Raw genomic sequence first — 21,006 nt, 5'->3', positions numbered from 1 at the left:
TTGCAGCAGCTGGGCACTGTAACAGCTCCAGAGCTGCTCTGTAAGGCAAGTAAAAGGGTGTGGGCCCTGCAGCACTACCTGTAGTTCGCATTGTGCGTTGGAAGGCACAAAGTAAGCAGAGAGGAGGAGAAGTCAGGATAGTGCGCAAGGGCATAGAAGGGAGCGGCTCAAGAAAAGAGAAGTGGAAACAGACAGCAAACTAGGCTGGAGAGAGACCTGAGACAAAGAGATCTGAATTATACGAGAGCCGACCAGGGGAAACACAAATTATGCAGTCAAGTTTCCCACATTTGGGGAAATCGCAGGAGCAGCACACCCAGAGTGCAATGGGTGAGCCTTGCCCTGGGAGAAGCACCTTCATGATCATAGTATCTCACCTGGCAGGTAAGTAGGATTTGGGCTAGAGCTGGGGAGGGTCGCTGCTCGGGTACCCCCCTGTCAAGTGAAGGAGATCCAACTGAGGCAGCACAAGGGAACTCTCGAAAGAAGAACAAGGCTAGAGTAAAATATGAGACAAAGAAATCTGACTTTTACCAGAGCTGACCAGAGGAAAACACAAACACAGTCCCCCACTACCACAAATAAAGCAGTCGCGTTTCCCACATTTGGGGAAATCACAGAGGTCAGCATACCCAGAATGCAATGAATGAACCTCACCCTGGGAGAACAATCTTCATGACCATGGTATCTCCTATGCAAAATAAGTATGATTTGGAATAGGGCTGGGGAGGGCCGCTGCTCATGCACATCTCTGTCAAGTAAAGGAGATTCAACTGAGGCAGCACAAGGGAACTCTCATCTGGGGACAACAACTGCAGGGAGAACACATATTTTCAGATGAACATGGGAGGGCAGAAGGCTGCCTAATACTGAAGCACCCCCAAACAACAAACCAAATGCAACAACTAGTACAAGCATTCCTGGGGGAAGTTCTGCAGAAGACGGATTTGCATATGGTGATGTCATCCAAGCAGTGGGTCAAAGTTGGCTTCAACCCTCGTCTGCATATGAAAAGAGAAAAGGGGCGTGCAGGGCATGGCGGCCTTTTGCGGCGCTTGGATGACCCCTAGTTCGCATTAAACACCTCCACCCTCCTTCGGTGTGGGGCTCATGTTGGCTATGCCCCAGCCCCTGAAGCATTCAAGCTGATTTCTTGCAGCAGCTGGGCACTGTAACAGCTCCAGAGCTGCTCTGTAAGGCAAGTAAAAGGGTGTGGGCCCTGCAGCACTACCTGTAGTTCGCATTGTGCGTTGGAAGGCACAAAGTAAGCAGAGAGGAGAAGTCAGGATAGTGCGCAAGGGCATAGAAGGGAGCGGCTCAAGAAAAGAGAAGTGGAAACAGACAGCAAACTAGGCTGGAGAGAGACCTGAGACAAAGAGATCTGAATTATACGAGAGCCGACCAGGGGAAACACAAATTATGCAGTCAAGTTTCCCACATTTGGGGAAATCGCAGGAGCAGCACACCCAGAGTGCAATGGGTGAGCCTTGCCCTGTTCGAAGCACCTTCATGATCATAGTATCTCACCTGGCAGGTAAGTAGGATTTGGGCTAGAGCTGGGGAGGGTCGCTGCTCGGGTACCCCCCTGTCAAGTGAAGGAGATCCAACTGAGGCAGCACAAGGGAACTCTCGAAAGAAGAACAAGGCTAGAGTAAAATATGAGACAAAGAAATCTGACTTTTACCAGAGCTGACCAGAGGAAAGCACAAACACAGTCCCCCACTACCACAAATAATGCAGTCAAGTTTCCCACATTTGGGGAAATCACAGGGGTCAGCATACCCAAAATGCAATGAATGAACCTCACCCTGAGAGAACAATCTTCATGACCATGGTATCTCCTATGCAAAATAAGTATGATTTGGAATAGGGCTGGGGAGGGCCGCTGCTCAGGCACATCTCTGTCAAGTAAAGGAGATTCAACTGAGGCAGCACAAGGGAACTCTCATCTGGGGACAACAACTGCAGGGAGAACACATATTTTTAGATGAACATGGGAGGGCAGAAGGCTGCCTAATACTGAAGCACCCCCAAACAACAAACCAAATGCAACAACTAGTGCAAGCATTCCTGGGGGAAGTTCTGCAGAAGACGGATTTGCATACGGTGATGTCATCCAAGCAGTTGGTCAAAGTTGGCTTCAACCCTCATCTGCATATGAAAAGAGAAAAGGGGCGTGCAGGGCATGGCGGCCTTTTGCGGTGCTTGGATGACCCCTAGTTCGCATTAAACACCTCCACCCTCCTTTGGTGTGGGGCTCATGTTGGCCATGCCCCATCCCCTGAAGCATTCAAGCAGATTTCTTGCAGCAGCTGGGCACTGTAACAGCTCCAGAGCTGCTCTGTAAGGCAAGTAAAAGGGTGTGGGCCCTGCAGCACTACCTGTAGTTTGCATTGTACATTGGAAGGCACAAAGTAAGCAGACGGGAGGAGAAGTCAGGATAGTGCACAAGGGTATAGAAGGGAGCGGCTGAAGAAAAGAGAAGTGGAAACAGACAGCAAACTAGGCTGTAGAGAGATCTGAGACAAAGAGATCTGAATTATACGAGAGCCGACCAGGGGAAACACAAATTATGCAGTCAAGTTTCCCACATTTGGGGAAATCGCAGGGGCAGCACACCCAGAGTGCAATGGGTGAGCCTTGCCCTGGGAGAAGCACCTTCATGATCATAGTATCTCACCTGGCAGGTAAGTAGGAGTTGGGCTAGAGCTGGGGAGGGTCGCTGCTCGGGCACCCCCCTGTTAAGAGAAGGAGATCCAACTGAGGCAGCACAAGGGAACTCTCAAAAGAAGAACAAGGCTAGAGGAAGATCTGAAACAAAGAAATCTGACTTTTACCAGAGCTGACCAGAAGAAAACACAAACACAGTCCCCCACCACCACAAATAAAGCAATCGAGTTTCCCACATTTGGGGAAATCACAGGGGTCAGCATACCCAGAATGCAATGAATGAACCTCACCCTGGGAGAATAATCTTCATGACCATGGTATCTCCTATGCAAAATAAGTATGATTTGGGATAGAGCTGGGGAGGGCCGCTGCTCAGGCACATCTCTGTCAAGTTAAGGAGATTCAACTGAGGCAGCACAAGGGAACTCTCATCTGGGGACAACAACTGCAGGGAGAACACATATTTTCAGATGAACATGGGAGGGCAGAAGGCTGCCTAATACTGAAGCACCCCCAAACAACAAACCAAATGCAACAACTAGTGCAAGCATTCCTGGGGGAAGGCCTGCCGCAGATGGATTTGCATATGGTGATGTCATCCAAGCAGTGGGTCAAAGTTGGCTTCAACCCTCGTCTGCATATGAAAACAGAAAAGGGGCGTGCAGGGCATGGTGGCCTTTTGCGGCGCTTGACTGACCCCTAGTTTGCATTAAACACCTCCACCCTCCTTCGGTGTGGGGCTCATGTTGGCTATGCCCCAGCCCCTGAAGCATTCAAGCTGATTTCTTGCAGCAGCTGGGCACTGTAACAGCTCCAGAGCTGCTCTGTAAGGCAAGTAAAAGGGTGTGGGCCCTGCAGCACTACCTGTAGTTTGCATTGTGCATTGGAAGGCACAAAGTAAGCAGACGGGAGGAGAAGTCAGGATAGTGCACAAGGGTATAGAAGGAAGCGGCTGAAGAAAAGAGAAGTGGAAACAGACAGCAAACTAGGCTGGAGAGAGACCTGAGACAAAGAGATCTGAATTATACGAGAGCCGACCAGGGGAAACACAAATTATGCAGTCAAGTTTCCCACATTTGGGGAAATCGCAGGAGCAGCACACCCAGAGTACAATGGGTGAGCCTTGCCCTGGGAGAAGCACCTTCATGATCATAGTATCTCACCTGGCAGGTAAGTAGGAGTTGGTCTAGAGCTGGGGAGGGTTGCTGCTCGGGTACCCCCCTGTAAAGTGAAGGAGATCCAACTGAGGCAGCACAAGGGAACTCTCGAAAGAAGAACAAGGCTAAAGGAAAATCTGAGACTAAGAAATCTGACTTTTACCAGAGCTGACCAGAAGAAATCACAAACACAGCCTCCCACTACCACAAATAATGCAGTCAAGTTTCCCACATTTGGGGAAATCACAGGGGTCAGCATACCCAAAATGCAATGAATGAACCTCACCCTGGGAGAAAAATCTTCATGACCATGGTATCTCCTATGCAAAATAAGTATGATTTGGAATAGGGCTGGGGAGGGCCGCTGCTCATGCACATCTCTATCAAGTAAAGGAGATTCAACTGAGGCAGCACAAGGGAACTCTCATCTGGGGACAACAACTGCAGGGAGAACATATATTTTCAGATGAACATGGGAGGGCAGAAGGCTGCCTAATACTGAAGCACCCCCAAACAACAAACCAAATGCAACAACTAGTGCAAGCATTCCTGGGGGAAGGCCTGCCGCAGATGGATTTGCATATGGTGATGTCATCCAAGCAGTGGGTCAAAGTTGGCTTCAACCCTCGTCTGCATATGAAAAGAGAAAAGGGGCGTGCAGGGCATGGTGGCCTTTTGCGGCGCTTGTCTGACCCCTTGTTTGCATTAAACACCTCCACCCTCCTTCGGTGTGGGGCTCATGTTGGCTATGCCCCAGCCCCTGAAGCATTCAAGCTGATTTCTTGCAGCAGCTGGGCACTGTAACAGCTCCAGAGCTGCTCTGTAAGGCAAGTAAAAGGGTGTGGGCCCTGCAGCACTACCTGTAGTTCGCATTGTGCGTTGGAAGGCACAAAGTAAGCAGACAGGAGGAGAAGTCAGGATAGTGCGCAAGGGCATAGAAGGGAGCGGCTTAAGAAAAGAGAAGTGGAAACAGACAGCAAACTAGGCTGGAGAGAGACCTGAGACAAAGAGATCTGAATTATACGAGAGCCGACCAGGGGAAACACAAATTATGCAGTCAAGTTTCCCACATTTGGGGAAATCGCAGGGGCAGCACACCCAGAGTGCAATGGGTGAGCCTTGCCCTGGGAGAAGCACCTTCATGATCATAGTATCTCACCTGGCAGGTAAGTAGGAGTTGGGCTAGAGCTGGGGAGGGTCTCTGCTCGGGCACCCCCCTGTCAAGTGAAGGAGATCCAACTGAGGCAGCACAAGGGAACTCTCGAAAGAAGAACAAGGCTAGAGGAAGATCTGAAACAAAGAAATCTGACTTTTACCAGAGCTGACCAGAGGAAAACACAAACACAGTCCCCCACTACCACAAATAAAGCAGTCAAGTTTCCCACATTTGGGGAAATCACAGGGGTCAGCATACCCAGAATGCAATGAATGAACCTCACCCTGGGAGAATAATCTTCATGACCATGGTATCTCCTATGCAAAATAAGTATGATTTGGGATAGAGCTGGGGAGGGCCGCTGCTCAGGCACATCTCTGTCAAGTTAAGGAGATTCAACTGAGGCAGCACAAGGGAACTCTCATCTGGGGACAACAACTGCAGGGAGAACACATATTTTCAGATGAACATGGGAGGGCAGAAGGCTGCCTAATACTGAAGCACCCCCAAACAACAAACCAAATGCAACAACTAGTGCAAGCATTCCTGGGGGAAGGCCTGCCGCAGATGGATTTGCATATGGTGATGTCATCCAAGCAGTGGGTCAAAGTTGGCTTCAACCCTCGTCTGCATATGAAAACAGAAAAGGGGCGTGCAGGGCATGGTGGCCTTTTGCGGCGCTTGTCTGACCCCTTGTTTGCATTAAACACCTCCACCCTCCTTCGGTGTGGGGCTCATGTTGGCTATGCCCCAGCCCTTGAAGCATTCAAGCTGATTTCTTGCAGGAGTTGGGCACTGTAACAGCTCCAGAGCTGCTCTGTAAGGCAAGTAAAAGGGTGTGGGCCCTGCAGCACTACCTGTAGTTTGCATTGTGCATTGGAAGGCACAAAGTAAGCAGACGGGAGGAGAAGTCAGGATAGTGCACAAGGGTATAGAAGGGAGCGGCTGAAGAAAAGAGAAGTGGAAACAGACAGCAAACTAGGCTGGAGAGAGACCTGAGACAAAGAGATCTGAATTATACGAGAGCCGACCAGGGGAAACACAAATTATGCAGTCAAGTTTCCCACATTTGGGGAAATCGCAGGAGCAGCACACCCAGAGTACAATGGGTGAGCCTTGCCATGGGAGAAGCACCTTCATGATCATAGTATCTCACCTGGCAGGTAAGTAGGAGTTGGGCTAGAGCTGGGGAGGGTCGCTGCTCGTGTACCCCCCTGTAAAGTGAAGGAGATCAAGCTGAGGCAGCACAAGGGAACTCTCGAAAGAAGAACAAGGCTAAAGGAAAATCTGAGACAAAGAAATCTGACTTTTACCAGAGCTGACCAGAGGAAAGCACAAACACAGTCTCCCACTACCACAAATAATGCAGTCAAGTTTCCCACATTTGGGGAAATCACAGCGGTCAGCATACCCAAAATGCAATGAATGAACCTCACCCTGGGAGAAAAATCTTCATGACCATGGTATCTCCTATGCAAAATAAGTATGATTTGGAATAGGGCTGGGGAGGGCCGCTGCTCATGCACATCTCTGTCAAGTAAAGGAGATTCAACTGAGGCAGCACAAGGGAACTCTCATCTTGGGACAACAACTGCAGGGAGAACATATATTTTCAGATGAACATGGGAGGGCAGAAGGCTGCCTAATACTGAAGCACCCCCAAACAACAAACCAAATGCAACAATTAGTGCAAGCATTCCTGGGGGAAGGCCTGCCACAGATGGATTTGCATATGGTGATGTCATCCAAGCAGTGGGTCAAAGTTGGCTTCAACCCTCGTCTGCATATGAAAATAAAAAAGGGGTGTGCAGGGCATGGCGGCCTTTTGCGGCGCTTGGATGACCCCTAGTTCGCATTAAACACCTCCACCCTCCTTCGGTGTGGGGCTCATGTTGGCTATGCCCCAGCCCCTGAAGCATTCAAGCTGATTTCTTGCAGCAGCTGGGCACTGTAACAGCTCCAGAGCTGCTCTGTAAAGCAAGTAAAAGGGTGTGGGCCCTGCAGCACTACCTGTAGTTTGCATTGTGCGTTGGAAGGCACAAAGTAAGCAGACGGGGAAGTCAGGATAGTGCACAAGGGCATAGAAGGGAGCGGCTCAAGAAAAGAGAAGTGGAAACAGACAGCAAACTAGGCTGGAGAGAGACCTGAGACAAAGAGATCTGAATTATACGAGAGCCGACCAGAGGAAACACAAATTATGTAATCAAGTGTCCCACATTTGGGGAAATCTTAGGAGCAGCACACCCAGAGTGCATTGGGTGAGCCTTGCCCTGGGAGAAGCACCTTCCTGATCATAGTATCTCACCTGGCAGGTAAGTAGGAGTTGGGCTAGAGCTGGGGAGGGTCGCTGTTCGGGCACCCCCCTGCCAAGTGAAGGAGATCCATCTGAGGCAGCACAAGGAAACTCTCGAAAAAAGAACAAGGCTAGAGGAAGATCTGAGACAAAGAAATCTGACTTTTACCAGAGCTGACCAGAGGAAAGCACAAACACAGTCCCCCACTACCACAAATAATGCAATCGAGTTTCCCACATTTGGGGAAATCACAGGGGTCAGCATACCCAGAATGCAATGAATGAACCTCACCCTGGGAGAACAATCTTCATGATAATGGTATCTCCTATGCAAAATAAGTATGATTTGGGATAGGGCTGGGGAGGGCCGCTGCTCAGGCACATCTCTGTCAAGTAAAGGAGATTCAACTGAGGCAGCACAAGGGAACTCTCATCTGGGGACAACAACAGCAGGGAGAACACATATTTTCAGATGAAAATGGGAGAGCAGAAGGCTGCCTAATACTGAAGCACCCCCAAACAACAAACCAAATGCAACAACTAGTACAAGCATTCCTGGGAAAAGGTCTGCAGAAGACGGATTTGCATACGGTGATGTCATCCAAGCAGTGGGCCAAGGTTGGCTGGAACCCTCATCTGCATATGAAAAGAGAAAAGGGTTATGCAGGGCATGGCGGCCTTTTGCGGTGCTTGGATGACCCTTAGTTCGCATTAAACACCTCCACCCTCCGTCGGTGTGGGGCTCATGTTGGCTATGCCCCAGCCCCTGAAGCATTCAAGCTGATTTCTTGCAGCAGCTGGGCACTGTAACAGCTCCAGAGCTGCTCTGTAAGGCAAGTAAAAGGGTGTTGGCCCTGCAGCACTACCTGTAGTTTGCATTGTGCGTTGGAAGGCACAAAATAAGCAGACAGGAGAAGTCAGGAGAGTGCACAAGGGCATAGAAGGCAGGGGCTCAAGAAAAGAGAAGTGGAAACAGACAGCAAACTAGGCTAAAGAGAGACCTGAGACAAAGAGATCTGAATTATACGAGTAGCCGACCAGAGGAAACACAAATTATGCAATCAAGTGTCCCACATTTGGGGAAATCGTAGGAGCAGCACACCCAGAGTGCAATGGGTGAGCCTTGCCCTGGGAGAAGCACCTTCCTGATCATAGTATCTCACCTGGCAGGTAAGTAGGAGTTGGGCTTGAGCTGGGGAGGGTCGCTGCTCGGGCACCCCCCTGTCAAGTGAAGGAGATCCAACTGAGGCAGCACAAGGAAACTCTCAAAAAGAGAACAAGGCTAGAGGAAGATCTGAGACAAAGAAATCTGACTTTTACCAGAGCTGACCAGAGGAAAGCACAAACACAGTCCCCCACTACCACAAATAATGCAGTCGAGTTTCCCACATTTGGGGAAATCACAGGGGTCAGCATACCCAGAATGCAATGAATGAACCTCACCCTGGGAGAACAATCTTCATGACCATGGTATCTCCTATGCAAAATAAGTATGATTTGGGATAGGGCTGGGGAGGGCCGCTGCTCAGGCACATCTCTGTCAAGTAAAGGAGATTCAACTGAGGCAGCACAAGGGAACTCTCATCTGGGGACAACAACTGCAGGGAGAACACATATTTTCAGATGAACATGGGAGAGCAGAAGGCTGCCTAATACTGAAGCACCCCAAACAACAAACCAAATGCAACAAATAGTACAAGCATTCCTGGGGGAAGGTCTGCAGAAGACGGATTTGCATACGGTGATGTCATCCAAGCAGTGGGCCAAAGTTGGCTGGAACCCTCATCTGCATATGAAAAGAGAAAAGGGGTATGCAGGGCATGGCGGCCTTTTGCGGCGCTTGGATGACCCTTAGTTCGCATTAAACACCTCCACCTTCCGTCGGTGTGGGGCTCATGTTGGCTATGCCCCAGCCCCTGAAGCATTCAAGCTGATTTCTTGCAGCAGCTGGGCACTGTAACAGCTCCAGAGCTGCTCTGAAAGGCAAGTAAAAGGGTGTGGGCCCTGCAGCACTACCTGTAGTTTGCATTGTGCGTTGGAAGGCACAAAGTAAGCAGACAGGAGGAGAAGTCAAGAGAGTCCACAAGGGTATAGAAGGGAGGGGCTCAAGAAAAAAGAAGTGGAAACAGACAGCAAACTAGGCTGGAGAGAGACCTGAGACAAAGAGATCTGAATTATATGAGAGCCGACCAGGGGAAACACAAATTATGCAGTCAAGTTTCCCACATTTGGGGAAATCGCAGGGGCAGCACACCCAGAGTGCAATGGGTGAGCCTTGCCCTGGGAGAAGCACCTACATGATCATAGTATCTCACCTGGCAGGTAAGTAGGAGTTGGGCTAGAGCTGGGGAGGGTCGCTGCTCGGGCACCCCCCTGTCAAGTGAAGGAGATCCAACTGAGGCAACACAAGGGAACTCTCGAAAGAAGAACAAGGCTAGAGGAAGATCTGAGACAAAGAAATCTGACTTTTACCAGAGCTGACCAGAGGAAAGCACAAACACAGTCCCCCACTACCACAAATAATGCAGTTGAGTTTCCCACATTTGGGGAAATCACAGGGGTCAGCATACCCAGAATGCAATGAATGAACCTAACCCTGGGAGAACAATCTTCATGACCATGGTATCTCCTATGCAAAATAAGTATGATTTGGGATAGGGCTGGGGAGGGCCGCTGCTCAGGCACATCTCTGTCAAGTAAAGGAGATTCAACTGAGGCAGCACAAGGGAACTCTCATCTGGGGACAACAACTGCAGGGAGAACACATATTTTCAGATGAACATGGGAGGGCAGAAGGCTGCCTAATACTGAAGCACCCCCAAACAACAAACCAAATGCAACAACTAGTAAAAGCATTCCTGGGAGAAGGTCTGCAGAAGACGGATTTGCATACGGTGATGTCATCCAAGCAGTGGGCCAAAGTTGGCTGGAACCCTCATCTGCATATGCAAAGAAAAAAGGGTTATGCAGGGCATGGCGGCCTTTTGCGGTGCTTGGATGACCCCTAGTTCGCATTAAACACCTCCATTCTCCTTCGGTGTGGGGCTCATGTTGGCTATGCCCCAGCCCCTGAAGTATTCAAGCTGATTTCTTGCAGCAGCTGGGCACTGTAACAGCTCCAGAGCTGCTCTGTAAGGCAAGTAAAAGGGTGTGGGCCCTGCAGCACTACCTGTAGTTTGCATTGTGCATTGGAAGGCACTTAAGAAAAGAGAAGTGGAAACAGACAGCAAACTAGGCAGGAGAGAGACCTGAGACAAAGAGATCTGAATTATACGAGAGCCGACCAGGGGAAACACAAATTATGCAGTCAAGTTTCCCACATTTGGGGAAATCGCAGGAGCAGCACACCCAGAGTGCAATGGGTGAGCCTTGCCCTGGGAGAAGCACCTACGTGATCATAGTATCTCACCTGGCAGGTAAGTAGGAGTTGGGCTAGAGCTGGGGAGGGTCGCTGCTCGGGTACCCCCCCTGTCAAGTGAAGGAGATCCAACTGAGGCAGCACAAGGGAATTCTCGAAAGAAGAACAAGGCTAGAGGAAGATCTGAGACAAAGAAATCTGACTTTTACCAGAGCTGACCAGAGGAAAACACAAACACAGTCCCCCACTACCACAAATAATGCTGTCGAGTTTCCCACATTTGGGGAAATCACAGGGGTCAGCATACCCAGAATGCAATGAATGAACCTCATACTGGGAGAATAATCTTCATGACCATGGTCTCTCCTATGCAAAATAAGTATGATTTGGGATAGGGCTGGGGAGGGCCGCTTCTCAGGCACATCTCTGTCAAGTAAAGGAGATTCAACTGAGGCAGCATAAAGGAACTCTCATCTGGGGACAACAACTGCAGGGAGAACACATATTTTCAGATGAACATGGGAGGGCAGAAGGCTGCCTAATACTGAAGCACCCCCAAACAACAAACCAAATGCAACAACTAGTGCAAGCATTCCTGGGGGAAGGCCTGCAGCAGATGGATTTGCATATGGTGATGTCATCCAAAGCAGTGGGTCAAAGTTGGCTTCAACCCTCGTCTTTATATGAAAAGAGAAAAGGGGCGTGCAGGGCATGGCGGCCTTTTGCGGCGCTTGGATGACCCCTAGTTCGCATTAAACACCTCCACCCTCCTTCGGTGTGGGGCTCATGTTGGCTATGCCCCAGCCCCTGAAGCATTCAAGCTGATTTCTTGCATTAGCTGGGCACTGTAACTGCTCCAGAGCTGCTCTGTACGGCAAGTAAAAGGGTGTGGGCCCTGCAGCACTACCTGTAGTTTGCATTGTGCATTGGAAGGCACAAAGTAAGCAGACGGGAGAAGTAAGGATAGTGCGCAAGGCCATAGAATGGAGCGGCTTAAGAAAAGAGAAGTGGAAACAGACAGCAAACTAGGCTGGAGAGAGACCTGAGACAAAGAGATCTGAATTATACCAGAGCCGACCAGGGGAAACACAAATTATGCAGTCAAGTTTCCCACATTTGGGGAAATCGCAGGGGCAGCACATCCAGAGTGCAATGGGTGAGCCTTGCCCTGGGAGAAGCACCTTCATGATTATAGCATCTCACCTGGCAGGTAAGTAGAAGTTGGGCTAGAGCTGGGGAGAGTCGCTGCACGGGCACCCCCCTGTCAAGTGAAGGAGATCCAACTGAGGCAGCACAAGGGAACTCTCGAAAGAAGAACAAGGCTAGAGGAAGATCTGAAACAAAGAAATCTGACTTTTACCAGAGCAGACCAGAGGAAAGCACAAACACAGTCCCCCACTACCACAAATAATGCAGTTGAGTTTCCCACATTTGGGGAAATCACAGGGGTCAGCATACCCAGAATGCAATGAATGAACCTCACCCTGGGAGAACAATCTTCAAGACCATGGTCTCTCCTATGCAAAATAAGTATGATTTGGGATAGGGCTGGGGAGGGCCGCTGCTCAGGCACATCTCTGTCAAGTAAAGGAGATTCAACTGAGGCAGCACAAGGGAACTCTCATCTGGGGACAACAACTGCAGGGAGAACACATATTTTCAGATGAACATGGGAGGGCAGAAGGCTGCCTAATACTGAAGCACCCCCAAACAACAAACCAAATGCAACAACTAGTGCAAGCATTCCTGGGGGAAGGCCTGCAGCAGATGGATTTGCATATGGTGATGCCATCCAAGCAGTGGGTCAAAGTTGGCTTCAACCCTCGTCTGCATATGAAAAGAGAAAAGGGGCGTGCAGGGCATGGCGGCCTTTTGCGGCGCTTGGATGACCCCTAGTTCGCATTACACACCTCCACCCTCCTTCGGTGTGGGGCTCATGTTGGCTATGCCCCAGCCCCTGAAGCATTCAAGCTGATTTCTTGCAGCAGCTGGGCACTGTAACTGCTCCAGAGCTGCTCTGTAAGGCAAGTAAAAGGGTGTGGGCCCTGCAGCACTACCTGTAGTTTGCATTGTGCGTTGGAAGGCACGAAGTAAGCAGACGGGAGAAGTCAGGATAGTGCGCAAGGGCATAGAACGGAGCGGCTCAAGAAAAGAGAAGTGGAAACAGACAGCAAACTAGGCTGGAGAGAGACCTGAGACAAAGAGATCTGAATTATACGAGAGATGACCAAGGGAAACACAAATTATGCAGTCAAGTTTCCCACATTTGGGGAAATCGCAGGGGCAGCACAACCAGAGTGCAATGGGTGAGCCTTGCCCTGGGAGAAGCACCTTCATGATCATAGTATCTCACCTGGCAGGTAAGTAGGAGTTGGGCTAGAGCTGGGGAGGGTCACTGCTCGGGCACCCCCCTCTCAAGTGAAAGAGATCCAACTGAGGCAGCACAAGGGAACTCTCGAAAGAAGAACAAGGCTAGAGGAAGATCTGATATAAAGAAATCTGATTTTTACCAGAGCTGACCAGAGGAAAGCACAAACACAGTCCCCCACTACCACAAATAATGCAGTCGAGTTTCCCACATTTGGGGAAATCACAGGGGTCAGCATACCCAAAATGCAATGAATGAACCTCACCCTCGGAGAACAATCTTCATGAAAATGGTATCTCCTATGCAAAATAAGTATGATTTGGGATAGGGCTGGGGAGGGCCGCTGCTCAGGCACATCTCTGTCAAGTAAAGGAGATTCAACTGAGGCAGCACAAGGGAACTCCCATCTGGGGACAACAACTGCAGGGAGAACACATATTTTCAGATGAACATGGGAGGGCAGAAGGCTGCCTAATACTGAAGCACCCCCAAACAACAAACCAAATGCAACAACTAGTACAAGCATTCCTGGGGGAAGTTCTGCAGAAGACGGATTTGCATACGGTGATGTCATCCAAGCAGTGGGCCAAAGTTGGCTGGAACCCTCATCTGCATATGAAAAGAGAAAAGGGGTATGCAGGGCATGGCGGCCTTTTGCGGCGCTTGGATGACCCTTAGTTCACATTAAACACCCCCACCCTCCTTCGGTGTGGGGCTCATGTTTGCTATGCCCCAGCCCCTGAAGCATTCAAGCTGATTTCTTGCAGCAGCTGGGCACTGTAACAGCTCCAGAGCTGCTCTGTACGGCAAGTAAAAGGGTGTGGGCCCTGCAGCACTACCTGTAGTTTGCATTGTGCATTGGAAGGCACTTAAGAAAAGAGAAGTGGAAACAGACAGCAAACTAGGCTGGAGAGAGACCTGAGACAAAGAGATCTGAATTATACGAGAGCCGACCAGGGGAAACACAAATTATGCAGTCAAGTTTCCCACATTTGGGGAAATCGCAGGAGCAGCACACCCAGAGTGCAATGGGTGAGCCTTGCCCTGGGAGAAGCACCTACGTGATCATAGTATCTCACCTGGCAGGTAAGTAGGAGTTGGGCTAGAGCTGGGGAGGGTCGCTGCTCGGATACCCCCCTGTCAAGTGAAGGAGATCCAACTGAGGCAGCACAAGGGAATTCTCGAAAGAAGAACAAGGCTAGAGGAAGATCTGAGACAAAGAAATCTGACTTTTACCAGAGCTGACCAGAGGAAAACACAAACACAGTCCCCCACTACCACAAATAATGCTGTCGAGTTTCCCACATTTGGGGAAATCACAGGGGTCAGCATACCCAGAATGCAATGAATGAACCTCACACTGGGAGAATAATCTTCATGACCATGGTATCTCCTATGCAAAATAAGTATGATTTGGGATAGGGCTGGGGAGGGCCGCTGCTCAGGCACATCTCTTTCAAGTAAAGGAGATTCAACTGAGGCAGCATAAGGGAACTCTCATCTGGGGACAACAACTGCAGGGAGAACACATATTTTCAGATGAACATGGGAGGGCAGAAGGCTGCCTAATACTGAAGCACCCCCAAACAACAAACCAAATGCAACAACTAGTGCAAGCATTCCTGGGGGAAGGCCTGCAGCAGATGGATTTGCATATGGTGATGTCATCCAAAGCAGTGGGTCAAAGTTGGCTTCAACCCTCGTCTGCATATGAAAAGAGAAAAGGGGCATGCAGGGCATGGCGGCCTTTTGCGGCGCTTGGATGACCCCTAGTTCGCATTAAACACCTCCACCCTCCTTCGGTGTGGGGCTCATGTTGGCTATGCCCCAGCCCCTGAAGCATTCAAGCTGATTTCTTGCAGTAGCTGGGCACTGTAACTGCTCCAGAGCTGCTCTGTACGGCAAGTAAAAGGGTGTGGGCCCTGCAGCACTACCTGTAGTTTGCATTGTGCATTGGAAGGCACAAAGTAAGCAGACGGGAGAAGTAAGGATAGTGCGCAAGGCCATAGAATGGAGCGGCTTAAGAAAAGAGAAGTGGAAACAGACAGCAAACTAGGCTGGAGAGAGACCTGAGACAAAGAGATCTGAATTATACGAGAGCCGACCAGGGGAAACACAAATTATGCAGTCAAGTTTCCCACATTTGGGGAAATCGCAGGGGCAGCACATCCAGAGTGCAATGGGTGAGCCTTGCCCTGGGAGAAGCACCTTCATGATTATAGTATCTCACCTGGCAGGTAAGTAGAAGTTGGGCTAGAGCTGGGGAGAGTCGCTGCACGGGCACCCCCCTGTCAAGTGAAGGAGATCCAACTGAGGCAGCACAAGGGAACTCTCGAAAGAAGAACAAGGCTAGAGGAAGATCTGAAACAAAGAAATCTGACTTTTACCAGAGCTGACCAGAGGAAAGCACAAACACAGTCCCCCACTACCACAAATAATGCAGTTGAGTTTCCCACATTTGGGGAAATCACAGGGGTCAGCATACCCAGAATGCAATGAATGAACCTCACCCTGGGAGAACAATCTTCAAGACCATGGTCTCTCCTATGCAAAATAAGTATGATTTGGGATAGGGCTGGGGAGGGCCGCTGCTCAGGCACATCTCTTTCAAGTAAAGGAGATTCAACTGAGGCAGCACAAGGGAACTCTCATCTGGGGACAACAACTGCAGGGAGAACACATATTTTCAGATGAACATGGGAGGGCAGAAGGCTGCCTAATACTGAAGCACCCCCAAACAACAAACCAAATGCAACAACCAGTGCAAGCATTCCTGGGGGAAGGCCTGCAGCAGATGGATTTGCATATGGTGATGCCATCCAAGCAGTGGGTCAAAGTTGGCTTCAACCCTCGTCTGCATATGAAAAGAGAAAAGGGGCGTGCAGGGCATGGCGGCCTTTTGCGGCGCTTGGATGACCCCTAGTTCGCATTACACACCTCCACCCTCCTTCGGTGTGGGGCTCATGTTGGCTATGCCCCAGCCCCTGAAGCATTCAAGCTGATTTCTTGCAGCAGCTGGGCACTGTAACTGCTCCAGAGCTGCTCTGTAAGGCAAGTAAAAGGGTGTGGGCCCTGCAGCACTACCTGTAGTTTGCATTGTGCGTTGGAAGGCACGAAGTAAGCAGACGGGAGAAGTCAGGATAGTGCGCAAGGGCATAGAAGGGAGCGGCTCAAGAAAAGAGAAGTGGAAACAGACAGCAAACTAGGCTGGAGAGAGACCTGAGACAAAGAGATCTGAATTATACGAGAGATGACCAAGGGAAACACAAATTATGCAGTCAAGTTTCCCACATTTGGGGAAATCGCAGGGGCAGCACAACCAGAGTGCAATGGGTGAGCCTTGCCCTGGGAGAAGCACCTTCATGATCATAGTATCTCACCTGGCAGGTAAGTAGGAGTTGGGCTAGAGCTGGGGAGGGTCGCTGCTCGGGCACCCCCCTCTCAAGTGAAAGAGATCCAACTGAGGCAGCACAAGGGAACTCTCGAAAGAAGAACAAGGCTAGAGGAAGATCTGATATAAAGAAATCTGATTTTTACCAGAGCTGACCAGAGGAAAGCACAAACACAGTCCCCCACTACCACAAATAATGCAGTCGAGTTTCCCACATTTGGGGAAATCACAGGGGTCAGCATACCCAGAATGCAATGAATGAACCTCACCCTGGGAGAACAATCTTCATGACCATGGTATCGCCTATGCAAAATAAGTATGATTTGGGATAGGGCTGGGGAGGGCCGCTGCTCAGGCACATCTCTGTCAAGTAAAGGAGATTCAACTGAGGCAGCACAAGGGAACTCTCATCTGGGGACAACAACTGCAGGGAGAACACATATTTTCAGATGAACATGGGAGGGCAGAAGGCTGCCTAATACTGAAGCACCCCCAAACAACAAACCAAATGCAACAACTAGTGCAAGCATTCCTGGGGGAAGGCCTGCAGCAGATGGATTTGCATATGGTGATGTCATCCAAACAGTGGGTCAAAGTTGGCTTCAACCCTCGTCTGCATATGAAAAGAGACAAGGGGCGTGCAGGGCATGGCGGCCTTTTGCGGCGCTTGGATGACCCCTAGTTCGCATTACACACCTCCACCCTCCTTCGGTGTGGGGCTCATGTTGGCTATGCCCCAGCCCCTGAAGCTTTCAAGCTGATTTCTTGCAGCAGCTGGGCACTGTAACTGCTCCAGAGACGCTCTGTAAGGCAAGTAAAAGGGTGTGGGCCCTGCAGCACTACCTGTAGTTTGCATTGTGCGTTGGAAGGCACGAAGTAAGCAGACGGTAGAAGTCAGGATAGTGCGCAAGGGCATAGAAGGGAGCGGCTCAAGAAAAGAGAAGTGGAAACAGACAGCAAACTAGGCTGGAGAGAGACCTGAGACAAAGAGATCTGAATTATACGAGAGCCGACCAGGGGAAACACAAATTATGCAGTCAAGTTTCCCACATTTGGGGAAAACGCAGAAGCAGCACACCCAGAGTGCAATGGGTGAGCCTTGCCCTGGGAGAAGCACCTTCATGATCATAGTATCTCACCTGGCAGGTAAGTAGGAGTTGGGCTAGAGCTGGGGAGGGTCGCTGCTCGAGCATCCCCCTGTCAAGTAAAGGAGATTCAACTGAGGCAGCACAAGGGAACTCTCATCTGGGGACAACAACTGCAGGGAGAACACATATTTTCAGATTAAAATCTTGGTCATGCTCTGGTTTCTCTTCAGAACGAACAAATCTTTCGCCTTTTACTAAAGATTTCCGTGGAGAGGAGCAAAACCGAGTTTTATCTCAATTTTTGCATGCCCCATCTTTTTGGGGTTTCTTTTATCGGTTTAAAGATAGAATGAGTGTGCTTTAATGTAAGCTCATTTGCATAGAAATGACAGTAAATGTTTGTTTCTTTTCAAACAGAACTTTCTTGACCATGCTACTTGCTTGAAAGATCTGGGAGCACATGGAATACAGTACAAACCATGCTTATAGCAAGGAGAAGACAGGTGAGAAATCTGCTTTCTTTCAAATTGGGCGCTCACTTTGATCTGAATGAGGACTGCTGGCACGGCACTCAGGCGACAGGTGGAATCTTGGTCATGCTCTGGTTTCTCTTCAGAACGAACAAATCTTTCGCCTTTTACTAAAGATTTCCGTGGAGAGGAGCAAAACTGAGTTTTATCTCAATTTTTGCATGCCCCATATTATTGGGGTTTCTTTTATCGGATTAAAGACAGAACGAGTGTGCTTTCTTGTTAGCTTTAATGTAAGTTTATTTGCATAACAATGACAATAAATGTCTGTTTCTTTTCAAGCAGAACTTTCTTGACCATACTAATTGCTTGAAAGATCTGGGAGCACATGGAAAAGAGTACAAACCATGCTTATAGCAAGGGGAAGCCTGGTGAGAAATCTGCTTTCTTTCTTTCAAATTGGGTGCTCACTTTGAGCTGAATGAGGACTGCTGGCATGGCACTCAGGCGACAGGTGGAATCTTGGTCATGCTCTGGTTTCTCTTCAGAACGAACAAATCTTTCGCCTTTTACTAAAGATTTCCGTGGAGAGGAGCAAAACTGAGTTTTATCTCAATTTTTGCATGCCCCGTCTTATTGGGGTTTCTTTTATCAGTTTAAAGATAGAACGAGTGTGCTTTAATGTAAGCACATTTGCATAGAAATGACAGTAAATGTTTGTTTCTTTTCAAACATAACTTTCTTGACTATACTAATTGCTTGAAAGATGTGGGAGCACATGGAAAAGAGTACAAACCATGTTTATAGCAAGGGGAAGCCTGGTGAGAAATCTGCTTTCTTTCTTTCTTTCAAATTGGGTGCTCACTTTGAGCTGAATGAGGACTGCTGGCATGGCACTCAGGCGACAGGTAGAATCTTGGTCATGCTGTGGTTTCTCTTCAGAACGAACAAATCTTTCGCCTTTTACTAAAGATTTCCGTGAAGAGGAGCAAAACTGAGTTTTATCTCAATTTTTGCATGCCCCATCTTATTGGGGTTTTATTTTATCGGTTTAAAGATAGAACGAGTGTGCTTTAATGTAAGCTCATTTGCATAGAAATGACAGTCAATGTTTGTTTCTTTTCAAACAGAACTTTCTTGACCACACTAATTGTTTGAAAGATCTGGGAGCACATGGAAAAGAGTACAAACCATGTTTATAGCAAGGGGAAGCCTGGTGAGAAATCTGCTTTCTTTCATTCAAATTGGGTGCTCACTTTGAGCTGAATGAGAACTGCTGGCATGGCACTCAGGCGACAGGTGGAATCTTGGTCATGCTCTGGTTTCTCTTCAGAACTAACAAATATTTCGCCTTTTATTAAAGATTTCCGTGGAGAGGAGCAAAACTGAGTTTTATCTCAATTTTTGCATGCCCCATATTATTGGGGTTTCTTTTATCAGTTTAAAGACAGAACGAGTGTGCTTTCTTGTTAGCTTTAATGTAAGTTTATTTGCATAACAATGACAGTAAATGTTTGTTTCTTTTCAAACAGAACTTTCTTGACCATGCTACTTGCTTGAAAGATCTGGGAGCACATGGAAAACAGTACAAACCATGCAGTATCACAAGAGCCTTTATTTGATCTTTCATGAAGATAGAGCAGAATTGAGGACACGTCAACAATTTCTGCCAAAGGTGGTTCATCTTTCCACATGGTGCCTTTGGCCACTGACACCTTCGTTGAGTCAAAGTCTCTGGCTGTGGTCAGAACTTTGAAAATTTATGTCACCAGAACGGTTCAGATTAGGAAAACAGAGGCTCTGTTTGTCCTGTATGCTCCCAACAGGATTGGGTGTCCTGCTTCCATGCAGACCATTATGCGCTGAATCTGTGGTAAGATTCAGCATGCTCATTCCACGGCAGGATTGCCGTTACTGAATTAGGTGAAGACCCATTCTACTAGAAAGGTGGGTTCATCCTGGGCAGCTGGTCGGGGAGTCTCAGCATTGCAACTTTGCCGAGCAGCTATTTAGTAAACACTTTTGCTAAGTTTTACAAGTTTGATACCTTGGCTGATGATAACCTCAAGTTGGGTCATTCGGTGCTGCAGAGTCGTACGCACTCTCCCACCCGTTCAAGAGCTTTGGTATAACCCCATGGTTCTTAATGTGACCCCAGCATCCTCTAGGTCGTATGAGAAAATAGGATTTTAATACCTACCGGTAAATCATTTTCTCTTAGTACGTAGAGGATGCTGGGCACCCGTCCCAGTCCATACTGTGTCTGCAGTTATTACTTGTGGTTATACACATGTTGTGTTACGGTTCTGGTCAGCTTTTTGCTGCAATTGTTCATGCCGTTGGCTTGTGTTCTGTTGAATGCCACGTTCTGCGGCATGCTTAAGGTGTGAGCTGGTAAGATGCTCACCTTAGTTTAACAATAAATCCTTTCCTCGAAATGTCCGTCTCCCTGGGCACAGTTCCTATAACTGGAGTCTGGAGGAGGGGCATAGAGGGAGGAGCCAGTTCACACCCTTTGAAAGTCTTAAAGTGCCCATGTCTCTTGCGGATCCCGTCTATACCCCATGGTTCTTAATGTGACCCCAGCATCCTTTACGGACTAAGAGAAAAGGATGCCCTTGTGTACTATCCTGACTTCTCCTCCCGTCTGCTTACTTTGTGCCTTCCAACGCACAATGCGAACTACAGGTGGTGCTGCAGGGCCCACACCCTTTTACTTGCCTTACAGAGCAGCTCTGGAGCTGTTACAGTGCCCAGCTGCTGCAAGAAATCAGCATGAATGCTTCAGGGGATGGGGCATGGCCAACATGAGCCCCACACCAAAGGAGGGTGGGGTGTTTAATGCAAACTAGGGGTCATCCAAGCACTGCAAAAGGCCGCCATGCCCTGCATGCCCCTTTTCTCTTTTTATATGCAGATGAGGGTTCCAGCCAACTTTGGCCCACTGCTTGGATGACATCACCGTATGCAAATCCGTCTGCTGCAGACCTTCCCCCAGGAATGCTTGTACTAGTTGTTGGATATGGTTTGATATTTGATGGTGCTTCAGTATTAG

At 48.9% G+C, this 21,006-nt stretch overlaps 34 non-coding genes and 2 pseudogenes across 34 annotated transcripts; 5 read left to right on the top strand and 31 right to left on the bottom strand.

The window, feature by feature from the left end:
- Positions 1–229: 229 nt before the first annotated feature.
- On the bottom strand, positions 230–392 carry LOC135009574 (U1 spliceosomal RNA). Its single transcript, XR_010209113.1, has one exon. It is a non-coding gene; the product is annotated as a U1 spliceosomal RNA (small nuclear RNA).
- Positions 393–544: 152 nt separating this feature from the next.
- On the bottom strand, positions 545–708 carry LOC135009512 (U1 spliceosomal RNA). Its single transcript, XR_010209053.1, has one exon. It is a non-coding gene; the product is annotated as a U1 spliceosomal RNA (small nuclear RNA).
- Positions 709–1,379: 671 nt separating this feature from the next.
- Positions 1,380–1,542, bottom strand: LOC135009656 (U1 spliceosomal RNA). Its single transcript, XR_010209181.1, has one exon. It is a non-coding gene; the product is annotated as a U1 spliceosomal RNA (small nuclear RNA).
- Positions 1,543–1,694: 152 nt separating this feature from the next.
- On the bottom strand, positions 1,695–1,858 carry LOC135009454 (U1 spliceosomal RNA). The gene has a single exon (XR_010208996.1). It is a non-coding gene; the product is annotated as a U1 spliceosomal RNA (small nuclear RNA).
- Positions 1,859–2,532: 674 nt separating this feature from the next.
- LOC135009562 (U1 spliceosomal RNA) lies at positions 2,533–2,695 on the bottom strand. Its single transcript, XR_010209101.1, has one exon. It is a non-coding gene; the product is annotated as a U1 spliceosomal RNA (small nuclear RNA).
- A 152-nt stretch (positions 2,696–2,847) lies between these two features.
- On the bottom strand, positions 2,848–3,011 carry LOC135009517 (U1 spliceosomal RNA). Its single transcript, XR_010209059.1, has one exon. It is a non-coding gene; the product is annotated as a U1 spliceosomal RNA (small nuclear RNA).
- Positions 3,012–3,685: 674 nt separating this feature from the next.
- LOC135009600 (U1 spliceosomal RNA) lies at positions 3,686–3,848 on the bottom strand. The gene has a single exon (XR_010209134.1). It is a non-coding gene; the product is annotated as a U1 spliceosomal RNA (small nuclear RNA).
- Positions 3,849–4,000: 152 nt separating this feature from the next.
- LOC135009523 (U1 spliceosomal RNA) lies at positions 4,001–4,164 on the bottom strand. The gene has a single exon (XR_010209064.1). It is a non-coding gene; the product is annotated as a U1 spliceosomal RNA (small nuclear RNA).
- A 674-nt stretch (positions 4,165–4,838) lies between these two features.
- On the bottom strand, positions 4,839–5,001 carry LOC135009561 (U1 spliceosomal RNA). The gene has a single exon (XR_010209100.1). It is a non-coding gene; the product is annotated as a U1 spliceosomal RNA (small nuclear RNA).
- Positions 5,002–5,153: 152 nt separating this feature from the next.
- On the bottom strand, positions 5,154–5,317 carry LOC135009499 (U1 spliceosomal RNA). Its single transcript, XR_010209040.1, has one exon. It is a non-coding gene; the product is annotated as a U1 spliceosomal RNA (small nuclear RNA).
- A 674-nt stretch (positions 5,318–5,991) lies between these two features.
- LOC135009637 (U1 spliceosomal RNA) lies at positions 5,992–6,154 on the bottom strand. Its single transcript, XR_010209166.1, has one exon. It is a non-coding gene; the product is annotated as a U1 spliceosomal RNA (small nuclear RNA).
- Positions 6,155–6,306: 152 nt separating this feature from the next.
- LOC135009533 (U1 spliceosomal RNA) lies at positions 6,307–6,470 on the bottom strand. Its single transcript, XR_010209074.1, has one exon. It is a non-coding gene; the product is annotated as a U1 spliceosomal RNA (small nuclear RNA).
- Positions 6,471–7,140: 670 nt separating this feature from the next.
- On the bottom strand, positions 7,141–7,303 carry LOC135009714 (U1 spliceosomal RNA). Its single transcript, XR_010209220.1, has one exon. It is a non-coding gene; the product is annotated as a U1 spliceosomal RNA (small nuclear RNA).
- A 152-nt stretch (positions 7,304–7,455) lies between these two features.
- On the bottom strand, positions 7,456–7,619 carry LOC135009628 (U1 spliceosomal RNA). Its single transcript, XR_010209161.1, has one exon. It is a non-coding gene; the product is annotated as a U1 spliceosomal RNA (small nuclear RNA).
- Positions 7,620–8,290: 671 nt separating this feature from the next.
- LOC135009609 (U1 spliceosomal RNA) lies at positions 8,291–8,454 on the bottom strand. Its single transcript, XR_010209143.1, has one exon. It is a non-coding gene; the product is annotated as a U1 spliceosomal RNA (small nuclear RNA).
- Positions 8,455–8,606: 152 nt separating this feature from the next.
- On the bottom strand, positions 8,607–8,770 carry LOC135009501 (U1 spliceosomal RNA). The gene has a single exon (XR_010209042.1). It is a non-coding gene; the product is annotated as a U1 spliceosomal RNA (small nuclear RNA).
- A 694-nt stretch (positions 8,771–9,464) lies between these two features.
- Positions 9,465–9,606, bottom strand: LOC135009639 (U1 spliceosomal RNA; annotated as a pseudogene).
- A 152-nt stretch (positions 9,607–9,758) lies between these two features.
- Positions 9,759–9,922, bottom strand: LOC135009665 (U1 spliceosomal RNA). Its single transcript, XR_010209189.1, has one exon. It is a non-coding gene; the product is annotated as a U1 spliceosomal RNA (small nuclear RNA).
- Positions 9,923–10,537: 615 nt separating this feature from the next.
- Positions 10,538–10,700, bottom strand: LOC135009614 (U1 spliceosomal RNA). The gene has a single exon (XR_010209148.1). It is a non-coding gene; the product is annotated as a U1 spliceosomal RNA (small nuclear RNA).
- A 153-nt stretch (positions 10,701–10,853) lies between these two features.
- LOC135009550 (U1 spliceosomal RNA) lies at positions 10,854–11,017 on the bottom strand. The gene has a single exon (XR_010209089.1). It is a non-coding gene; the product is annotated as a U1 spliceosomal RNA (small nuclear RNA).
- A 683-nt stretch (positions 11,018–11,700) lies between these two features.
- Positions 11,701–11,852, bottom strand: LOC135009673 (U1 spliceosomal RNA; annotated as a pseudogene).
- Positions 11,853–12,004: 152 nt separating this feature from the next.
- LOC135009835 (U1 spliceosomal RNA) lies at positions 12,005–12,168 on the bottom strand. Its single transcript, XR_010209332.1, has one exon. It is a non-coding gene; the product is annotated as a U1 spliceosomal RNA (small nuclear RNA).
- Positions 12,169–12,839: 671 nt separating this feature from the next.
- Positions 12,840–13,002, bottom strand: LOC135009635 (U1 spliceosomal RNA). The gene has a single exon (XR_010209165.1). It is a non-coding gene; the product is annotated as a U1 spliceosomal RNA (small nuclear RNA).
- A 152-nt stretch (positions 13,003–13,154) lies between these two features.
- Positions 13,155–13,318, bottom strand: LOC135009459 (U1 spliceosomal RNA). Its single transcript, XR_010209001.1, has one exon. It is a non-coding gene; the product is annotated as a U1 spliceosomal RNA (small nuclear RNA).
- Positions 13,319–13,933: 615 nt separating this feature from the next.
- Positions 13,934–14,096, bottom strand: LOC135009613 (U1 spliceosomal RNA). Its single transcript, XR_010209147.1, has one exon. It is a non-coding gene; the product is annotated as a U1 spliceosomal RNA (small nuclear RNA).
- A 152-nt stretch (positions 14,097–14,248) lies between these two features.
- On the bottom strand, positions 14,249–14,412 carry LOC135009528 (U1 spliceosomal RNA). The gene has a single exon (XR_010209069.1). It is a non-coding gene; the product is annotated as a U1 spliceosomal RNA (small nuclear RNA).
- A 672-nt stretch (positions 14,413–15,084) lies between these two features.
- On the bottom strand, positions 15,085–15,247 carry LOC135009649 (U1 spliceosomal RNA). The gene has a single exon (XR_010209177.1). It is a non-coding gene; the product is annotated as a U1 spliceosomal RNA (small nuclear RNA).
- Positions 15,248–15,399: 152 nt separating this feature from the next.
- On the bottom strand, positions 15,400–15,563 carry LOC135009834 (U1 spliceosomal RNA). The gene has a single exon (XR_010209331.1). It is a non-coding gene; the product is annotated as a U1 spliceosomal RNA (small nuclear RNA).
- A 671-nt stretch (positions 15,564–16,234) lies between these two features.
- LOC135009633 (U1 spliceosomal RNA) lies at positions 16,235–16,397 on the bottom strand. The gene has a single exon (XR_010209164.1). It is a non-coding gene; the product is annotated as a U1 spliceosomal RNA (small nuclear RNA).
- A 152-nt stretch (positions 16,398–16,549) lies between these two features.
- LOC135009444 (U1 spliceosomal RNA) lies at positions 16,550–16,713 on the bottom strand. Its single transcript, XR_010208986.1, has one exon. It is a non-coding gene; the product is annotated as a U1 spliceosomal RNA (small nuclear RNA).
- Positions 16,714–17,384: 671 nt separating this feature from the next.
- LOC135009664 (U1 spliceosomal RNA) lies at positions 17,385–17,547 on the bottom strand. Its single transcript, XR_010209188.1, has one exon. It is a non-coding gene; the product is annotated as a U1 spliceosomal RNA (small nuclear RNA).
- A 144-nt stretch (positions 17,548–17,691) lies between these two features.
- LOC135009731 (U5 spliceosomal RNA) lies at positions 17,692–17,807 on the top strand. The gene has a single exon (XR_010209232.1). It is a non-coding gene; the product is annotated as a U5 spliceosomal RNA (small nuclear RNA).
- A 270-nt stretch (positions 17,808–18,077) lies between these two features.
- Positions 18,078–18,193, top strand: LOC135009728 (U5 spliceosomal RNA). Its single transcript, XR_010209229.1, has one exon. It is a non-coding gene; the product is annotated as a U5 spliceosomal RNA (small nuclear RNA).
- A 286-nt stretch (positions 18,194–18,479) lies between these two features.
- LOC135009735 (U5 spliceosomal RNA) lies at positions 18,480–18,595 on the top strand. The gene has a single exon (XR_010209235.1). It is a non-coding gene; the product is annotated as a U5 spliceosomal RNA (small nuclear RNA).
- A 278-nt stretch (positions 18,596–18,873) lies between these two features.
- LOC135009761 (U5 spliceosomal RNA) lies at positions 18,874–18,989 on the top strand. The gene has a single exon (XR_010209261.1). It is a non-coding gene; the product is annotated as a U5 spliceosomal RNA (small nuclear RNA).
- Positions 18,990–19,264: 275 nt separating this feature from the next.
- Positions 19,265–19,380, top strand: LOC135009804 (U5 spliceosomal RNA). The gene has a single exon (XR_010209302.1). It is a non-coding gene; the product is annotated as a U5 spliceosomal RNA (small nuclear RNA).
- Positions 19,381–21,006: the final 1,626 nt, after the last annotated feature.

Source organism: Pseudophryne corroboree, unplaced genomic scaffold, assembly GCF_028390025.1.
Source record: "Pseudophryne corroboree isolate aPseCor3 unplaced genomic scaffold, aPseCor3.hap2 scaffold_227, whole genome shotgun sequence".
NCBI lineage: Eukaryota > Metazoa > Chordata > Amphibia > Anura > Myobatrachidae > Pseudophryne > Pseudophryne corroboree.
This window is presented reverse-complemented; position numbering and strand designations above follow the sequence as displayed.